This window comes from Cynocephalus volans, chromosome 1, assembly GCF_027409185.1.
Source record: "Cynocephalus volans isolate mCynVol1 chromosome 1, mCynVol1.pri, whole genome shotgun sequence".
NCBI classification, from domain to species: Eukaryota; Metazoa; Chordata; class Mammalia; order Dermoptera; family Cynocephalidae; genus Cynocephalus; species Cynocephalus volans.
Window position 1 is genome coordinate 40,200,021 of NC_084460.1, and position 19,970 is coordinate 40,219,990.

General features: G+C 38.3%; 1 pseudogene; it reads right to left on the minus strand.

Annotated features, from left to right (window-relative positions):
- Positions 1-5,949: 5,949 nt before the first annotated feature.
- LOC134383569 (cyclin-dependent kinase 11B-like) lies at positions 5,950-7,754 on the minus strand (annotated as a pseudogene).
- Positions 7,755-19,970: the final 12,216 nt, after the last annotated feature.

Here is a 19,970-nt window from a genome sequence, read left to right on the forward strand (position 1 = left end):
ATGGCAAAAGCTCCCGACCACATCCCCTATCTCTGTGAAGCCCACTACCCAAAGTCGAACCACTTGCTAAAGACCCCAATTTAGGGAAACTTGCCTGGATACAGACAGAGCCAATAGAAATGCTTGCTTACTTGTTTGTTGGGGCAGGTATATAACACTAGTTCCCCCTGTATTCTGGGCCCAGGTATTTGGAATGCAAGTCCACCTGGGTCTGCCGGCATAATAAACCTGTGTTACTCCACCCTCTTTGAGTGATTGCGTTTCCTCGATGTCTCCTTTCTTGTTTGTGTATGTGTCAGCAGTTCATTCTTTTTATCGATGGATAGTAATCTATTGTTGAGCCCATGTTGCACAGAGGCCATTACAGCCTTAATAAAAAAAAGCTCTGCTAGGACATGTGCCCGTCAACTGCCTGTTAAACCTCAGAGTGGTGTTACCCTTGTTATTGTTCTTTGTAGCCAATGATATTTATCCCAAAGCAATTGTGGACTTCATCATATTGTCTTTATTTCTATAAAAAAAAAATTTTTATTATTTTTGAAAAAAATTTTTAAATTTTTATGTATTTTGCATCTCTCATCTACGTTTCTGAAATTTTGATTTGACTTGATTTTTTAAAATTGTTATTATTTTATTTATACATATTTATGGGCACAGAGTTGACTATCAGTATTTGTGTACAGTATGTGATGATCAAATCAATATTATTAGCATGTTCATCATTGCAAATTATAATTATTCTTTGTGTCCCTTACCCAATTACTCCCCCTCCCCCTTTCCCACCTCTAATAACTGTAGGTCTGTTCTCTCCTTCTGAAGGTTCAATGTTTTATTGTGGTCTTTCTTTTTTTTCTTTGTTCCCACTTATGAGTGAGGACACGTGGTATTTCTCTTTCTGTGTCTGGCTTATTTCACTTAACATAATTTTCTCCAGATTCATCCATGTTGCTGCCAATGGCAGATTTTCATTCTTTTTTATGACTGAATAGTATTCCATTGTGTATATATACCAACTTTTCCTTATCCAGTCATCTGCTGACGGACATTTACATTCGTTCCATATCTTGGCTATTGTAAATAAATAGAGCTGAGATGAACATGGGAGTGCAGGTATCTTTTTGACATCATAATTTCCATTCCTTTGGGTATATACCCAGAAGTGGGATTGCTGGATTGGATCATATGGTAGTTCTACCTGTAGTTGTTTGAGAAACCTCCATACTGTTTTCCATAGTGGCTGTACTAATTTACCATGCCACCAACAATGTAGAAGAGTTTCCTTTTCTCCACATCTTCTCCAGCATTTGTTATTCTCAGTCTTTTTGATAATAGCCAGCCTAGCTGGGGTGAGATGATATCTCATTGATTTGCATTTCCCTGATGATTAGTGATGTTGGGCATTTTTTCATGTTGGCCATTTGTATGTCTTCCTTTGAAAAATGTCTATTCAGCTCCTTTGCCCATTTTTTAATGTTTTTTTTTAATTGTGAAGTTGTTTGAATTCCTTATATATTCTAGATATTAATCCCTTGTCAGAGGTATGGTTTGCAAATATTTTTTCCCATTCTGTAGGTTGTCTTTTCACTCTGTTGATTGTTTCCCTTGCTGTGTAGAAGCTTTTTAGTTTGATATAATCCCATTTGTTTATTTTTCCTTTTGTTGCCTGTGCTTTGGGGGTCTTTTCATAAAGTCTTTGCCCAATCCTGCCTCCTGAAGTGTTTCCCCTATGTTTTCTTTTAGAAGTTTTATAGTTTCAGGTCTTATTTTTAAGTCTTTATTCCATTTTGGGTTGATTTTGGTATATGGTGAGAGGTATAAGTCTAGTTTCATTCTTCTACACATGACTATTCAGTCTTCCTAGCAGCATTTACTGATGAGGCTGTCTTTTCCCCAGTGTATGTTCTTGGTGTCTATGTAGTATTGGCAGTATTACAGAGCAATCAAGCAAGAGAAAGAAATGAAGGGCATCCAAATTGAAAAAGTGGAAGTCAAATTGTCACAGATAACATGATCCTATACATAGAAAAACCCATAACCTCTACCAAAAAACTCCCAGAACTGATAAATGAATTCAGTAAAGTTGCAGGATACAAAATCAATACACAAAAATCAGCAGCATTCTTATACACTAACAACAAACAAGCAGAAAAAGAAATGAAGAAACAAGCCCATTTATAATAGCTACCAAACAAATAAAATACCCAGGAATACATCTAACCAAAGAGGTGAAAGATCTCTACAATGAGAACTACAAAACTTTGGTGAAAGAAAGAGGACACCGAAAGATGGAAAGACATTCCTTGTTCATGGATTGGAAGAATTAACTTTGTGAAAATGTCCATACTACCCAAAATGATCTACAGATTTAATGCAATCCCCATCAAAACTAATGACATTCTTCACAGATATAGAAAAAACAATACTAAAATTCATATGGAATGACAAAAGGCCCTAAATAGCCAAAGCAATCTTGGGCAAAAGAACCCAAAAAACAAAAAACAAAAAAAACTGGAGGCATTACACTGCCTGACTTCAAATTATACTACAAAGCTACAGTAACCAAAACTGCATGGTACTGGCATAAAAACAAACACATGGACCAATGGAATAGAATAGAGGATTCAGAAATCAACCCAGGTACTTACAGCCAACTGATGGTCATATTTTCTTAAAAACTCTTTGTCTTCCTTTACCTCCCTAAATACACACATAGTTTACAACGGCATGTGTATTCCCATTGCACTGCCATATTCCCAAGTAAATACTTTCAGAGAAAGTGAGCTTCTCTCTATTATAATTTAGAGTGACATATACTATGTAGAGTAATGAGTCCTGGAGTAAAAGCTCCTTTGGAAATGAGTCGTTGATTCTTGGAACCAGTGTGTAGTATTCGCTTGAGTCCTCTGAGCCTACACTGTTGACTTCTGCAGGTGTTGAGAGGCAACTCACAGCTTATGGCATTCCACCCAAGATGAAGAAAGAGTTTTAATCATTTTCCAATTTAATGACTTTAGAAATTATAGCAGCTCCATGGTAATCCGTAACCTAAAAATCTAGACACTTTCTAGAAATGTAAATTTAGGTTTTCTTGACTAAGAATTGCTTAAGGTGATGAAACAGTTAATTGGAGGATTAATAATCTAAAAAAAAGACCTGAATTAATGTTTATAAAATTTAGGTTCTTACATCTGACTGGTTATAATCTTGACTTAAGAGCAGTAGGATAAGGTAACTTTGTCTGGCAAAACAATTGCTTTGTCTGCCATTCTTGGGCCAGAAAGCAGCAAAGAAATAATAATAATAACAACTTTTAAAAAATGCTTCCCCGCCTTCCTTGACTAATCAAACAAACTGGACTGGTAAACGAAAGACAGAGTTGTTTAGATTTCAAGGCCACTTGGAAATTTTGTTTCTCTTATATAATTCAGCCAGCCCTAGCTAAAATGTGAATACTTGAATAGCTAACCCTTATTAGACTCCGCAACTTGCTTAGCATAGGCAGAGCCATTTTAGCTGTTCACACAACTTCCCCCTCTCCCCTCTCTCCTCTCTTGTCAGCAGGTACTTTCTGAGAAAGTATCTTGTGCAAAACTTGTGTAAAACAGGAAAACCACAAACAGCTAAAGTGAACCATTCCTTCCCCCTTCCTCTAAAGCCAAATTAAACCTCTTGCTAGCCTGTGTGGCACGGGAACTGAACTTTTCAGTCTCCCCTCCAGACTTTGCTGGAAATGAAACTTTCTCCTTCAAAGCACTGGGTTTGGATTCTCTCAGTTTCTTGTTTCGCAGGATTAAAACCTAACAACCCTAAATTTATTTGAAACCCCCTGCAAAAGTTAAATTTTTATCTTTAAAAATAAAACTGGTATAAAAATTTCTTTACCCAAAATCTTGTTCAATAGGCTTTATTAGTTTACTTACCGAGGCAAATAAAGTTTAGCCTTGTGAACAGGTCTCATTGTGTCTGAAACATAATTTAGATCCAACCGTCTTTTATAATCTGGTGAATTTGTATTACTATTTTATGACTAAAATTTTAAAATGAAAGCTATAAGATTTTTGTGTGCAGATATGTGTTTAGGAGTGTTTACATATATGTACATGTATTATGTTGTATGTTGTTTCTATCTGGTAACCGCTGGCACTGTTGGCCAGATATCCCTTAAGGAATTTTATTCAAATTGGCTTACATAAGTGAGCACTCAATAAAAAATTGCTAACATATACAGTAACTAACCCAAATGTTATTAGTTCATGTATCTTAAGTAAATCTTTAATAAATATGTTGGTTTTTAAATGTTTTGATAAAATAAAAATAGAAATATCTTCCAAATTGTCAGCATACATTTTTGCTTGAGCACATGGGTCAGACAAAACTATATTTGTCTCTGCTAGAGGTTTTAAGTTAATAAAACGATAACCCAGACCAAAACAGAATGCTTTTGGTGACATAGCTAAGAAATGGTTGCCGATGACCACAACACAAAGATATACACCTTTGTTTTCTTCCTTGAGTTTTATCATTTTACCTAATTTACTAAGATCTTTTTTTTTCATTTTGAATCCATTTTTGTACATGATGTGATAAAGATCCAAGTGTATTCTTTTGTATGTGTCTATCCAATTTTCCCAGCATTATTTGTTGAAAAGACTATTCTTTTCCTACTAAATAGTCTTTGCACACTTTTTGAATATAAGTTGAGTTGAAATGTAGGGGTTTATTTCTGGACCCTCAGTTCTGTTGTTTTGATATATGTTTCCATCCTTACACTAGTACCACACCATCTAAATTACTGTAGCTCTGTAGGAAGTGTTGAAACAGGGAAGTACAAGTCCTCTAATTTTGCACTTCTTTTTCAAGATTGTTTTGGCTGTTCTGGGTCCCTTGCATTTTTATATGAAATTTAGGATTAGCTGCTCAATTTCTGCAAAAAGTTATCTGAAATTTTCACAGGGACTGCACTGAGTCTGCAGGTCAAATTGTGGGAAATTGCCAGCTTAGCAACATTGAGTTTTCCAATCCATAAACATTAGATGGCTCTTTATTTTTGAGGTCTTTTGAAATTTCTTTCATGAATGATGTGTCATTTTCAGTGTACAAATCTTGCTGTTCTTTGTATAAATAAATTCCTAAGTATTTTATTCTTTTTTATGCTATTATCAGTGGAATTTTTTCTTAATACAGTTGACTGTTGTTCTGCACCTTGCTGAAGTCATGTATTAGCTTTAATATTCTTACATCTGTTTGTGGCTTTTTAAGGGTTTTCTATAGATGAAATCGTGTCAGTTAGTATTTCGTGTATGGCAGGTGTGAAGGTGATGACCTCTATGTTTTTTGTTTTTTGTTTTTTAATCTGGGAATGTCTCATTTTTTCTCTCACTTTTGCAGGAGAAATTTGCCAAGGTATAGAATTCTCCGTTGACAAGTTTGTCTTTCAGCACTTTTAATAAGTTCTCTTTCTCAGCTGATGAGAAATCAACTGCTAATCTTAGTGAATTCTCGTGATCAGTTGCTTGTCACTTCCTGCTTTCAAGATATTCTCATTGTCTTTGTCTTTGATATTTTTGTTATAATGTTTCTATATGTAGATCTGTTAAACTTTTTTCTAGTTAGGGTTCATTGAGCTTCTTGGATGTGGAGATTAACGGTTTTTTAAATCAAAATTCAGATATTTGTGTCCATCTAGCTACAAATATTCTTTCTGCTTTTCCCCCCGCTTTTCTCCAGAACAAGGAAAATGTTATTTAATTCTACAAATTTACAAACAAAAATAACATGAAAAGAGAATGTAAGAAACCAAATAAGATAAGGAACGCCAAGATGTGAGCATTGAATACCGGCAGCTCAAGCCTTGGCAGCTATGGTGGTGGAAGGGGCGCAGGACCAGGGTCTGGTCTTGGTGGCTGAGCCCTACCCCCTGCTGAGGTTGGCCAGGGTCTGCTCCGAGCTTCAGAACTTGATGCCGAAGCCAGGGCCTGCAGCTGAGGCCCTCCGGTTCGTGGTGGTGAGGTGGAAGCGGGTCGCCTTCAGGTTGTTGTCACCCACCTGGCTGTAGCCCAGGCCTCCCTCCAGGGGCCATGTGCTCGTGCCCCACTTCACCCTCTGCTGCTGGCTCTTGGCGGCCACATGGGGAACAGAGAGGGGTGAATAGGGAGGGGGTCTCGTGGAAATACTCGTGCTTGGGCCTGTCTTCTGCATTGATCCTCCTCCCAGAGAAGTAGGTCCGGAACTTGTTCCTGAGATCGAAGACTTAGTTTGAGAATAAGGCCACCAAGCACTTGCTCAGGTTGTTATAGGGATACTTGCCAAAGGTCCCCTTCCTGACTGCTGGGAGGTCATTGTAGCCAGGCCGTATTTTCTCACTTGGGGTCCCCAGGTTTGTTGATCTGGTCAATTTTTGACCTCCCCGGGAACAGAGGCTTCTGAGTTAGCAGCTCTCCAAAGATGCATCTCCCGGTCACATGTTGTTGGCCATGGAGTGTTCCTTGGCACCAGGCAGCAGCTCTGGGGCCCAGTACCACAGGGTCATCACAGACGGGTGTAGGCCTTCAGAGGGGACCTGTATTCCTGCACCAGACCAAAGTAACCCACCTTGAAGGATGCCGATGTGGCTCAGCAGCAGTTTGGACGTCTCGAGGTCTCGGTGCAGGATCCACTTGGTGAGGCAGGTGCTCGATCATCAGGGTCTTCACCTCCCTGGCAGGAATGGCTGCTTCATGGTCTCCATCAGGCTCTGGAAGTCGTGCTCCACGAATTTCATCACCATGTAGATCTTGTGCATGTTGCTGCCCACGATGGTTTCTCTGATGCTGACGATGTTGGGATGCTGGGCTTGGAGGATGGTGTCGATCACCCTCAGTGACACGACAGGGAAGCCCTCCTTCCCCTTCTCCACGATTTCATCTGGTTTCTTATCCTTTGGTTTGCAGACCACCCCATGGGTGCTTTCTTCCATCCTGTTCAGGCCCTGGAACTCCTCCATGCTCGGCAGCCCTGCAAGACCTGCAGGTGCTCAGGCAGCTCCGCTTGAGCTCAACAGGTGACGAGGCTGGGGAGTCAGGTGAGGACGCTGCTCTGTGGGGTCCCCTCAGCCACTTCCTCCCCTTCTCCACTTTCTCCGAATCTCAGTCAAATCGTGTCTCTGGAACAACAAAGACATGGTTTCCATCTTCTTCCTCTTTCTTCATCGTCACTCATTTCTTCAGTGGGCTGCTCCCGCCTCCCCCTCCCCTCCCCTCCCCCAACCTCCCCCTCCCCCTTCTCCCAACCCCTCCCCTCCCCCTCCCCACCCCCTCCCTCCCCCCTCCTCTCCCCTCCCCCTCCCTCCCCCCTCCTCTCCCCTCCCCCTCCCTCCCCCCTCCTCTCCCCTCCCCTCCCTCCCCCCTCCTCTCCCCTCCCCTCCCTCCCCCCTCCTCTCCCCTCCCCCTCCCTCCCCCCTCCTCTCCCCTCCCCCTCCCTCCCCCCTCCTCTCCCTTCCCCTCCCCCTCCCCTCCCCTCCCCTCCCCCTCCCCCTCCTTCTCCTCCTCACCTGATTCTGGCTCCCCTGAGCAGCAGCAGCTGAGCTGGTTTTCCTGTCGCTGTCGTCCTGTAGGTCGGACAGCAGGTCTCTTTCTTCCAATCTCTCTTTTCTTGGCTTTCGGCCATCCCCCAGCTCCAGACACTCTTGTGGCAGACGGATGCACAGGGCTGCGACTCCGGTGGCTCACTTTCACTTTGTCACTGTGGTCCTCTCTCATCGTTCTGCGATGAGCAGAGACTTCTCCGTGGGCCCTGCACTCTGGGCGCTGCTATCCCCGCTGCTCTGGCGCGAGCCACTGCTCGTGCTGCTCCCGCATCTCGCACTCCCACTCCCACTTCCCTTCTTACTGACAGATAAAAATGTATATATTTACTGTGTACATGTTCTTTTGATATATGTATGCATTGTAGAATTGCTAAATTGAGCTAATTAACATATGCCTTATTTCACATACTTATTTTATTTATTGATTATTATTTTTAAATTTGTTTATCATTATACAATGTAACTGATTTTCATGGCCCTTTACCAATTCCTCACTTTTCCACCACCCTCTCCCACTTTTCCATCCCTGGCAACCTCAGTTCTGTTCACTTCTCTTAACAAGTACAAATAATTATTGTGATTGTTGAATTTTTTTTTGGCTCTTCTATTTATTTGTTTGTTTATTTATTTATTTTTATTAGATCCCACATATAAGTGAGAATATGTAGTATTTCTCTTTCTGTGCCTGGCTTATTTCACTTAACATTATTTTCTCTAAGTTCATCTGTGTTGTGGCAAATGGCAGATTTTTGTTCTCTTTTTACAGCAGATTAGTATTCCGTTGTGTAAATATACCATATTTTCCTTATCCACTTGTCCCATGATGTGCGTTTAGTCTGGTCCCAACCCTTGGGTATTGTAAATACAACTGCAAGAAACGTGGGAGTACAGGTATCCCCTGAACATGATGATTTCCATTCCTTTGGGTATATTTTTTCTTGTGAAAACATGTAGTGTAAGAATTTAGCCATTCTTACATCTTCCTTTGAGAAATACCTATTCAGCTCTTTTGGCCAATTTTTAATTGGGTTATTTGGTTGTTAAGTTGTTAGAGTTCCTAGTATATCCTGGATATTAATCCCTTTTCAGAAGCATATTTTGCAAATATTTTCTCCCATTCTGTTAGTTGTCTTTTTACTCTGTTGTTTCTTTTGCTGTGCAGAAGCTTTTTAGTTTGATGCAATTCCGTTTGTTTATTTTTTCTTTTGTTGCCTATGCTTTGGGGTCATACTCATAAATTCTATGCCTAGTCCTACTTCCTGAAGTATTTCCCCTATGTTTTATTTTAGGAGTTTTATAGTTTAAGGATGTATATTTAATTCTTTAATCCATTTTGAGTTGATTCTGGTATACAGCAAGAAGTAAGGGCCTAGTTTTGTTTTTCTACATAGGGATGTCCAATTTTCCCAGCACCATTTATTGAAGAGGCAGTTTTTTTCCCAGTGTGTGTTCTTGATGACTTTGTTGAAGACCAGATGGCTTTAGGTGTATGGACTGAATTTAGGGTTCTCTATTCTGTTCCATTGGTCCATGTGTCTGTTTTTATGTCAGTATTATGCTGTTTTCGTTACTATAGCTTTGTAGTATAGTTTGAGGTCAGGAAGTGTTATGCCTCTGGCTTTATTTATTTATTTTTTTGCTCAGGATTTTTGTGGATATTCAGGGTCTTTTGTTGTTCCATATAAATGTTATGTTTTTTTTTTCCACTTCTGTGAAGAATGTCATTGCTATTTTGGTGGGGATTGCCTTGAATCTGTAGATCACTTTGGGTAGTATGGACATATTCACAATGTTAATCCTTCCAATCCAAGAGCATGGCATATCTTTCCATCTTCTTGTGTCCTCTTTAATTTCTCTCAACAGTGATTTGTAGTTCTCATGATAGAGATCTTTTACATCCTTGGTTAACTTTATTCCTAGGTATTTTATTTTTCTTGGTGACTATTGTAAATAGGCTAGCTTCCTTAATTTCTTTTTCTGCTAGTTCATTGTTGGAGTATGAATATGCCACTGATTATTGCATGGTGATTTTGTATCTTGCAACTTTGCTGAAATCATTTATGAACTCTAAGAGTTTTTTTGTAGAGTATTTAGGCTGTTCTATATACAGGATCATAACATCTGCAAACAGGGACAATTTGACTTTTTCTTTTTCAATCTGGATGCCCTTTATTTCTTTCTATTCCCTGAATGCCCTGCTAGTACTTCCAATACTATGTTGAATAGGAATGGTGAGAGTGGGCATCCTTGTCTTGTTCCTGTTCTTAAGAGAAAAGCTTTCAACTTTTCCCCATTCAGGATGATATTGGCAGTGGGTTTGTCACATATGGTTTTAATTGTGTTGAGATACTTTCTTCTATACCTAACTTGTTGAGAATCTTTGTCATGAAGGGATGTTGAATTTTGTCAAATGCTTTTTCAGCATCTATTGAGATAATCATATGGTTTTTGTTTTTGATTTTGTTGATGTGTTGTATCATATTTATTGACTTGCATATGTTGAACCATCCTTGAATCCCTGGAATGAATCCTAATTGATCATCAGGTATAACTTTATGGGTGTGTTGCTATATTCTATTTGCTAATATTTTATTGATGATTTTGCCTCTATATTCATCAAAGATATTGACCTGTACTTTTCTTTCTTTGTTGTATCTTTTTCTGGCTTTGATATCAGGATGATGTTTGCCTCATAGAATGAGCTACGGAGAATGGCCTCTGTTTCAATTTTTTGGAATAGAATGTACAGAATTGGTATTAATTATCTTTAAAGGTTTGGTAGAATTTCTCCGTGAAGTCATCTGGTCCTGGGCTTTTCTTTATCAGGAGACTGCTGATTACAGCTTCAATCTCTTTGATTATTATTGGTCTGTTCAGGTTTTCTATGTGTTCTTGGTTCACTGTTGGTAGTTTGTGTTTGTCTATAAATTTGTTCATTTCCTCCAGGTTTTCAAATTTGTTGGCATATAGTTGTTTATAATAGTCTCTAATGATTCTTTGTATTTCTGTGGTATCAGTTGTAATGCCTCCTTTTTCATTTCTAATTTTTATTATGTCTTCTCTCTTCTTTTTTTAGTTAACCTAGCTAATAGCTTGTCTATTTTGGTTATCTTCTCTGAAAACCAACTTCATTGTTTCGTTAATTTTTTTGTATTGTTTTCTGGTTTTCTATTTCACTTAGTTCTGCTCTGATCTTAATTATTTCTTTCCGTCTGCTAACTTTGGGGTTGGATTGTTCTTGTTTTTCTAGTTCTTTGAAGTGAAGTGTTAGGTTGTTTATTTACCATCTTTCCATTCTTGTGATTTAAGCATTTATTGAGATATACTTCACTATTAGAACTACTTTTGCAGTATCCCACAGGTTTTGGTATGATGTGTCATTTTTTTCTTAGTTTCAATAAATTTTTTGACTTGCTGTTTAATTTCTTCTTGGACCCATATGTCATTCTGTAGAATGTTGTTTAATTTCTATGTATTTGTATAGTTTCCAGAGTTTTGCTTATTATTAATTTCTAGTTTTAATCCATTGTGGTGTGAAAAAATACATGAGATAATTTCAATTTTAAAAAATTTGTTGAGACTTGATTTGTGACCTAATGTGGTCTGTCCTGGAGAATGTTCCATGTGCTAAGAAGAAGAATGTATATTCTGTGGTTCTTGGATGAAATGTTCCATAGATGTCTGCCAAGTCCAGTTCGTCTAAAGTATTGTTTAGATCTTATGTTTCTCCATTGATATTTTGCCTAGATGATCTGTCCAGCATTGGGAGAGGGGTGTTCAGGTCCCCAGCTGTTATGATATCTATCTCTTTCTTTAGGTCTAATAGTGTTTGCTTTATATATCTGCCTCCTCAAATGTTGCATGAATATATATTTATTATTGTTATGTCTTCTTGTTGGATAGATCCCTTTATCACTATATAGTGGCCTTCTTTATCTCTTTCTATAGTTTTGGTTTAAAGCCTATTTTGTCTGATATAAGAATAGCTAATCCTGCTCACTTTTGGTTTCTATTTGCACTGTATATCTTTTCCATCCTTTCACTCTTAGTCTGTGGTTGTCTTTATGGGTGAGGTAAGTCTCTTGAAGACAACATATTGTTGGTCTATCTTTTAATCCAATCAGTCAGTCTGTGTCTTTTGAGAGGGGAATTGAGTCCTTTCACATAAAGAGTTATTGAAAGGTGTTGATTTACTTCTGGCATTTATTGATTTTTGTTTGTATGTTTTAAATATCTCTTGTTCCTTTCTTTCTATTTTATTGTTTGTCTTCTGTATTAGTTGATTTTCTAAGGTGGTAAGATAAAGTTCCTTTCTCTTTGTTGTTTGCATTTTTGTTCTACTGGGTTTTGTACTTTCTTGTGTATCCATGGTAGTGATGTTTGTTTTCAAATAATAGGTGCAGTACTCCCTTGTGAATTTCTTGTAGGACTTTTGGTGTTGGTGAACTCCCACAGTTTTTGTTTGTCTGAAAAGTATACTAATTTGTCCTTCATTTTGAAAGGATAGCCTTGCTGGACATAGTATTCTTGGATGTGATGTTGTCTTTTAGTTTTTTGAATATATCATTCTATTCTCTTCTGACCTTTAGGGTTTCTGATGAAAAGTCTGCTATAATTTATATGGGGGCTCCCTTGTAGGTGATTTGATGCTCTTCTCTTGCTGCTCTTAAGATTCTTTCTTTGTCTTTGAGCTTTGCCAATTTGACTAAAATGTGTCTTAGAGAGGACCTTTTAGGGTTGAATCTGTTTGGGGTTCTTTGAGACTCCTGGATCTGAAGGTCCATATCTCTCCCTATACCTGGGAATTTTTCCACTATTATTTCATTGAATATATTTTCAATGCCTTTTCCTTTTTCCTCCCCTTCTCGAACACCGATGATTTGGATATTTGTGTGCTTAAGGTTGTCTGCTATTTCTCCTAGATTTTCTTGATTTTGAAAAATTCTTTTTTCTTTTCTTTTTTTAAAAATCTGCCTGAGTTATTTTGAAAAGGCCATCTTCAAGATCAGAAATTCTCTCTTCTGCTTTTCTAGCTTGCTGTTTAAGCTCTCTGTTGTGTTTTTTTTTTAAATTTATTTTATTAAATAAATCCTTCAGCTCTACAAGTTCTACTATATTCTTTTTTAGGGCATTAATTTCTTTGTACATTTCCTCCTTCAGGTCCTGGATACTTTTCTTCATTTCATTGTGTCATCTGAGTTTTCTTGTATCTCATTGAGTTTCCTTAGAATTCTTGTTCAAAACTCCTTTCTGTCATTTCAAGGGCTCCCTGTTCTATAGGATCTGTTATTTGAAAATAATTGTATTCCTTTGGTGGTGTCATATTTTTTTCTTCCATATTTCTAGTGTCCCTACATTGGTGTTTAGTCATTTGGTAGAGGAGTTGCTTTTTCTAGTACTTTAGAGTGGGGTTTGAGGAGAGGGAGACCCTCCAGCAGATGTGTTTTTTAATAGCTGTTGAATGGAGTGTTTTAGTATTGCTTTTGCATAGGTGCAGTAGTGTAGGTAACTTGGCTGAATTCAGTGTTGGACTTGTGAGAGAGTGCCTCTGTGGCCTAGTCCCTGTGGCAATTAGTATTTCCTTGCTGAGGTTGGTGACACTATGTTGGTTCATCAGGATGTGGGCAAGCTTGTGAATTTTGAGGGGTAGCACCTGGGAGTCTTTTCACTCGGGTTATGGTGGGTGATCTTGGCATCCTGGCTAGCTCCCCCTGACCGTGATGGGTGCACAGGGGTATACTAGTACTCCTCAATTTGAATGGGTGATTCTGGGCAGGTTTTCTCTTTTGTTTCTTTTCTCTTTCCTTGGACTTCACTGGTGATTCTCTTTCTGTCTGTGATGGTGAGTGGTCAGCAGGTCTCCTATGGGGTACTGGTGGCTGTTGGTGTAGAAGTGAGCTGCTCTTGTGGTGGCAGTTGCTGTGGCAGTGGCTGTCATGGCCTGCTTGTTCAGCACTGGTGTCTGAAGAACTGGCAGGGAGTGTTGCTGATGGTGCAGCTGCCTGATGTGACAGCTGGATTGGGCTTTGGGGGGCAGGGCCTGCTAACCAGGGTCCCACATGGCTGACTGTTGTGCTGGTGCACTTGGCGGTGGCTAGGTCAGGTTCTTGGGGGTGGGGCTGGCTGCCTTTCAACTTTTGAAGCCATAGAAGATGCTCCTCTTTTAAAAAAAAATAAGCCTTGTCTAGAAAGTGCTGGAACCAGACAAGGACTTGGAGATCTAAATCTTCAAAAAGTGGTAAGAGGCCTAGCATGTTTCACTTTACTATTATTCCACAGCCTCTCTAGTGGTACTGAAACCTGATAACAAAAGATTCTTGAAGGACAGAGGGACAACAAAATGACTGTTGGGAGATGTAGTATTCCCTTTGTTGTACTGGATCATATAGGACTTTAATGGGAGAAATGCATGTCTTGCTTTGACCCAGCAAGTCAGGGCCAGACAAGAACTGGCTCAATGACTTCCACAGAAAGACTTACTCTACCATATCATGCAACTGGCTGACTTGATCAAATTTTTTCAAATGTAATTTTTATGATTCCAGCCCATGCCTTACCATGTGTCTCCTGATACATGGATCCTGGCATTATTTTCTAACTATCTATAGTTTAAGGAAAATTATTAACTCAGTGTAATTAGGGGTTTACAAAATTGTGAGGGTCCATTTGGGAGATATGACTTAGGAACAAGTATTCATTTGTTTTACACCCTTCTATGCACTTGCTCCTGCCTACCTAAGTGATTGTGTACCTGAGCAGGAAAGAGTGTTTTTTCATCCTTATTCAGATATTCAGTTTGATATTTCTTTCAGGTACTTTCCATTCTTTGATTCCCTTCTTGATTTCAGAAACAGGCAGTACTGTGCCATCTCCCAGATCTGTCTCCTAGTCTCACCGAATCAGGCAAGTTTCCCATTCTGTGTGAACTCTGTAATATCTGTGAAAAAGAAAAGGTCAGAGCATGTGGAGGTTTTGAGCCCTCTAACTAAATCTCCACACTACGTAGAGCTTTTCACATCTGACATATCTGACTACACGAGTAACTTTGGGAAGGTAATCAGGAAGAAGGGAAGAATTAGTGGATCTGTACCTTGCCTGACACAATTACAGTCACCTAAAATGTCATTTGAGCTATTCACAGTGGCTTCGGGGATACAGCAGACAACAAGCATTCAGTAACAGGAAGAAGCACGTATTTTCTGCCCCCTTTCTTGCTGCTCCCACCTGGATCCAGTAATCCAGTAATCCAACATCCACGAGAACCCTGGTCTCCTGTCTGAAGCAGGGATCCCTCTGCTCTTCACCGAGGCTCCATGTTCATCCTGAAGCAGAACAATAGAGCAGGTGCTGGTCAGTTTAAGGAAAACTCGAACCATTTTTTTCTCTCTGGCTACAATTGGGATAGGGAAACTCTCCTTCAATAAATCCCGTGTGTCAGCCCTCTCAGAAGTAAGCAGGCACCAGTGCTAAGAGGTTAAAAAAAAAAAAATGTATCCAGTGTTTATCAGCTCTTGACATTTGTTCTGATCACTCAGCCTCCCATCTAACTTAGAATAGGAACTACACTTGGAGATTATTCTGATCCACCACCTCACATTAAGGATGACATAACTGAATCCCAGAGAGGAAGATTTTGGGATTTCACGGTCACAAAGTGTTCCATGGCCATGTTGATCCTAGAATTAAGATGTAGAGCTAGGTTTTTAATGATGTCACATTGATGGATTCACTGATTGGGGGGACATCAAGGTTGGTTTATAGGATTTGCATAGACTTTCTAAGCAATGAAACAGCACAAGATAACTCTTTAAGCAAAACTAAAATAATTTGGGAAAAATGCTACAGATGGAAGAAATTTTGCTGAAATGATCTTCTACAAATCTGACAAGTCATCTCTTCAGTACCCCCTAATTCCCCCTCTCTAATTATCTCAGATTTCTGTGTTTTCTACTTTTTCTCACATGTTCAGGAAAATGGCCTTGATAAAATATTTTATAGCCTTTGTTTGGACTGGACTGAAAGATTCCTAGACACAATCTCTCCAGCTTCTTCATTTTATAGGAGATAGAATTGAGGTCCAGAGAATGGAATTTTACCTAAAGTTGTTTGTGAATCTAATGTGATCCCCCCCCCAAAAAAAACAAAAGAAATAGAAAGGTGATGACTTTTGAACCTGTGTTTAATAATAGATGAGATGGTACAGATTTTGTATCAATTCAAGTGTTAATACTTCTTTCTCCTGTGAACTGCCTTTTGTTTCCTTTTCTATTAGGTTGTTCATATTAGTTTAATTCATTTCTTTGAGCAATTCTTATATTAGAAAAATGACATTTTCACTCATACATTTAATAAATATTTTTTCTGTTTGGCTGTTATCTATTGCTTTACTTTGATTATGTAATATTTTAACTTTCTGAATGTTTTCTATTTCAGTAAAGTCAAATTTTTATTATTCTTAGAAGGGTATTCCTTAATTAAGTATTTCACTGAAATAAAGTTTATTTATATATATCATCAGACTCCCAGGGTAGCTGGAGATGTGGTGTACTTGTGAATGTAAATCTCCCAATGCATTCTTACAGAATTATACAATTCAACAAAAAGAACAAGGAAATCTCATAAACACTCTTTCTTTAGCATGAGTCCTGAAATTTGTGTGCCAAAAAGACAAGAGAAGAATGGAGAGCCTAGGATTGAAATAAACTCATACTGTGAAGAGGATGTCCACATTCAATGTGAAAAATATAGAAAAAGAGTCCTGGTAGATTAGAGCATTTGCTAGGGTTTCTGTTGGCTAGCACACAGTCCCTCCCATTGTTACCATCTTACAATTTTTGCCATTAATGAACCTTGTTATTGCATGATATCAAAGGTACTTCAACATGACTTAACATTGAGGATTTTAATCTTGATTACCTGGCTGAGGTAGTGTTTGTCAGGTTCACACACTGTAAAGTGACCTAAGCCATAATATGCAGGATTTTTGCATACATTCTTCTCAGGCATGTGTAAGCAGTTTATTTGATTTTAAGATACATTCTTCTATCTTACTTAATAAAATTTTCATTTCTATCCTCTTGTATTTTTGAATCTTAGCCAGTTATTGACTTACAAATGACACGTCCTTTACTTATCTGAAGGTATTATTTTATGTTGTTTTTAATGCTTGCATTTTTTATTTTTATTTTTTAGTGAAGTTTTATGTCAGTGTCAATTTGTTTTTGTATTTTGGGGTTTTTTTTAGATAATTTGTTATACATACATGTGGGGTACAACATTGACTTTCAATAATTGTGGACAATGTGTGATGGTTAGATCAGGATAGTTAGCTTATTCATCATTACAATATTCAGTCCTTCTTTGTGTCCATTAACCAATTCCTCATTAGCCCCCTCCCTTCCCCCCACCTCTCCCCTTTTCCACCTGTAGTTGAACTCTAGAAGTTCAACGAATTACTGATTGTTGTTTCTTTCTTTCTCACTGTCTCTCTTTATTGATTGAATTTGATCCATCTCTTTCATGTCAATTTTCATGAAAAATTAAAGATACTTGATTATGTACTCACTTTTAAAATTGAGATTATCAAGGTTATGCTATTTGAGGCAAACCCAATAGAAAAGGATAAATATTGTAAGATTCCACTTATATGAAGTACCCAGAATTATGAAATTCATAGACAGTAAAATAGTGCTTACCAGGGGCTAGGGAGACGGGGTAATAGGAAGGTACTATTTAATGGATAGAGAGTTTGAGTTTGGAATGATGAAAAAGTACTGGAGCTGAATAGTGCTGATGGGCTACCTAGGGCTTTTTTCAGCTTCCCAGGATCCGGGTGATTATTCCTACTGTACTTTGAAAACAAACACTCCTTTAAATACAAGTGACAGTGAGGAGTGGAGTTTACTGTCATAGTTAATCCAAACTGTCCCTTGGTGAATGTCCTTGTTACTCCTACTGCCTTGTATTCATTAATGTGGGGCTTATACTTTCTCCCAACCATTATTTCTTTTTTTTTTTTTTTTTTTTTTTTTGTCCTTTTCGTGACCGGCACTCAGCCAGTGAGTGCACCGGCCAGTCCTATATAGGATCCGAACCCGCGGCGGGAGCGTCGCAGCGCTCCCAGCGCCGCACTCTACCAAGTGCGCCACGGGCTCGGCCCATCCCAACCATTATTTCTAAGAAACTTTATATTCTGAGAAACTTTCTGCATCAGCTTTCAACTATGATTTCTCTTACTTTGCTGCTTCATATTTAATCACTTGGACCTAGAACTTTGTGGGGCTAGGGTAGGAGATTTTTAGGCAACTTCCTATACTTTTTTCATGATAATTATACAGTTTAGGTTTTCTATTTATTCTTAAGACAACTAAGGTAATCTATTTTGTTATATTTTCTAAGTTGTCAATTAATTTTGCATAAAATTGAAGAAAACATAAATTCTCCTATCTTGTGCTTCCAACATACTTGATTTCTAGTCTCAAGTCAATTTTGTGCATTTTAGTATTTTTAGGCATGTTTTGAATTTGTCCAGAAGAAGTTTTTTCTTTCCCTACCAAAATACAGTATCTTGGATTTATTCACCTCCCATTACATTTTTCTGCTTTCCAAGTCATTGATTTCTGCTTTCTTTTTTATTTTGCAATGCTGTTTTTTCAGTTTATGTCTGAATTATATTCTGATATGAGAATCATAATCTCATGCTACCTTTGATTTGCATCTTTCTGGTTTGTGTTTGCAAATCTTGAGCCCTTTATTTTATTTGTATCTTTTGCAACAAGACCCTTGTTCTTTGATCCATAAAAAAGATTATTAACATAATCAGTTTTTTCTTGTACTAGTAAGTTTGGAATGGAACACTTCCTGGTAGTTTCTCAAAGGGATGTGTCGGGAGGAGTGTGGAGATAAGTAGGAACAGTAAGCAAGTAGTAAGTAATTCAAGATAATTTCAGCCTAATCTGCTGGGGTCTTTGTTCTTCTAGAAATATTGTTACCATGCTTGAGGCCAACAGATAACCTTGGTTGGTGCTCTGATTGGCTTATGGTGAAACAGGTAGCTCACGTGTCTTCTGTTTGATGGCTCAGTACTTTTTATCTATGTTCTTTATATGAAAACGTAATTTTTCTCTTTTTTTCCCTTTTTCCACAGCATTCCCAATAGGGAGATTAGGATTTTAGGACAGAAAGATCGAAAATATGTTTTCAAGACTTCCTTTCACCAGAACCGCTCTTCACAGTGCTCAGTTGGGATGCTTTCCTTTTCTCCTGTGGTTTGCCCATACCCCAATGTTTATGGGTCAAAGTAAAGAAATGCTCCTAGACAATTCAGCATCTCCTCACAATTTCAGAAATGTACACTACTCTACCCAAGGTGGAAATATTCTCTTTGCATCTTCTTTCAATATACTAATAAATTCATTGATCGTGGCAAGTATTCCTCACAGTGTGTTGGGAGTTGTAGCTGTTTGCTACTTACAAAAGAAATTATTTTAATTAAAAAATGTATTTTGTGTGTTATGTAGATTTCACGAAAAGAATCCAATTCAGAAACAAATGCTTTTAATTCTTTTTCTAATAGTCATTCTTATCAGCATTAAAACATGTTAAGTTCCTCCCATCCTTTACAAACAGCTCTAATGGTCATCTCACCCTCCAGGTACAGCCCCAACTCTCACTTCATTATACATCCAATTTTCTTGAAAAGGTGGCTGCTGTTCTCCATTCTCTAACAATCAATCCAACACAAATCTTCTGTCATTCAAGTTTCTAGTGGCAACTGAAGTTAGAAAAGCTTTGAGCACATGTCAGTCATATAGTGAGAAACTGCACAGCCACTTTGGACATTGGTGAGCCCTTATTTACTTCTTGAAACCTTTCTCTGGCATTCACAAGGCTCCATTCTCTTCTGTGTCCTTCTACCTCTATAAATGTTCCTTCATAGGTAAGTAGAATGTATCTCAAGCTCATTTTGAAACAAGGAGAAGTTTAGAGTGATGTCTGTGATGAAATAGTTAAATGGTGGCATTATTTATAAGAGCCCTACACTTCGACTGTGAGAGCTCGGTTAGTCACCAATTAATTTTGCAACCTGAAATGAGTATCTTCTTTGTTCTGAACTGAATTTCTCCTAAAAATGTAGAAGACTTGGTGTGATAATCTCCAAGTGTTGATAATGATTTGCTGGGGCTCGTGGGGGAAAGAAAAAGCATCTGACATTGTGTTCCTGGGCAAGGTTTCTAGGGACTTTGACAATTCCCTCTTTTGAGCAGGAATGAGGAAATCGACATTTACTGAGAATCTAAGAAAGGGCAGTGTCTTTTGTGACTTCACCTCCATGCCTGACACATCCACTCAAAAAATATTAATGAGACGCTCAACTCAAATCTCAGCCATGGCCCTTCCTGGCAAG